The sequence below is a fragment of the Arachis stenosperma genome, chromosome 3 (assembly GCF_014773155.1).
Source record: "Arachis stenosperma cultivar V10309 chromosome 3, arast.V10309.gnm1.PFL2, whole genome shotgun sequence".
Taxonomy (NCBI): domain Eukaryota; kingdom Viridiplantae; phylum Streptophyta; class Magnoliopsida; order Fabales; family Fabaceae; genus Arachis; species Arachis stenosperma.
The window spans coordinates 34,467,359-34,468,750 of NC_080379.1; the positions used below are offsets into that span (position 1 = coordinate 34,467,359).

Sequence of the window (1,392 nt, forward strand, 5' to 3'; positions counted from 1 at the left end):
TCTCCATTCCTGCCATTGGAGCCAATAACTTTGAGCTTAAGCCTCAACTAGTTGCTTTAATGCAACAAAACTGCAAGTTTTATGGACTTCCATCTGAAGATCCTTATCAGTTTTTAACTGAGTTCTTGCAGATCTGTGAGACTGTAAAGACAAATGGAGTTGATCCTGAAGTCTACAGACTCATGCTTTTCCCTTTTGCTGTAAGAGACAGAGCTAGAATATGGTTGGATTCACAACCTAAGGATAGCCTGGACTCCTGGGATAAGCTGGTCACTACCTTCTTGGATAAATTCTTTCCTCCTCAAAAGCTGAGCAAGCTGAGAGTGGATGTTCAAACCTTCAAACAAAAAGATGGTGAATCCTTCTATGAAGCTTGGGAAAGATACAAGCAGCTGACCAAAAGATGTCCATCTGACATGTTTTCAGAATGGACCATATTAGACATATTCTATTATGGTCTCTCTGAATTTTCGAAAATGTCATTGGATCATTCTGCAGGTGGATCTATTCACCTGAAGAAAACGCCTGAAGAGGCTCAAGAGCTCATTAACATGGTTGCAAATAACCAGTTCATGTACACTTCTGAGAGGAATTCCGTGAATAATGGGGTACCTCAGAAAAAAGGAGTTCTTGAAATTGATGCTCTGAATGCCATATTGGCTCAGAACAAAATGTTGACTCAACAGGTCAACATAATCTCTCAAAATCTGAATGGATTGCAACATGCATCCAACAGTGCTAGAGAGGCAGCTTCTGAAGAAGCTTATGATCCTGAGAACCCTGCCATGGCAGAAGTTAATTACATGGGTGAACCTTATGGAAACACCTATAACTCATCATGGAGAAATCATCCAAATTTCTCCTGGAAGGATCAACAAAAGCCTCAACAAGGCTTTAACAATGGTGGACGTAATAGGCTAGGAAATAGCAAGCCATATCCATCATCTTCTCAGCAACAGACAGAGAACTCTGAACAAAACAATTCTAATTTAGCCAATATAGTCTCTGATCTGTCAAAGGCCACTTTCAGTTTCATGAATGAAACAAGATCCTCCATTAGAAACTTGGAGGCACAAGTGGGCCAGCTGAGTAAGAAAGTTATTGAAACTCCTCCCAGTGTTCTCCCAAGCAATACAGAAGAAAATCCAAAAGGAGAGTGCAAGGCCATTGACATAGTCAATATGGCCGAATGCACAAAGGAGGAGGAGGACGAAAATCCTAGTGAGGAAGACCTCCTGGGACGTTCCTCAAGCAAGAAGAAGTTTCCTATTAAGGATCCTGAGGAATCTGAGGCTCATCTAGAGACCATAGAGATTCCTTTAAATCTCCTTCTGCCATTCATGAGCTCTGAAGAATATTCATCCTCTGAAGAGAATGAAGATGTGACTGGAG

At 41.2% G+C, this 1,392-nt stretch overlaps 1 non-coding gene across 1 annotated transcript; it reads right to left on the minus strand.

Moving 5' to 3' along the window:
- Positions 1-314: 314 nt before the first annotated feature.
- On the minus strand, positions 315-418 carry LOC130971734 (small nucleolar RNA R71). The gene has a single exon (XR_009082946.1). It is a non-coding gene; the product is annotated as a small nucleolar RNA R71 (small nucleolar RNA).
- Between the last annotated feature and the right edge of the window lie 974 nt (positions 419-1,392).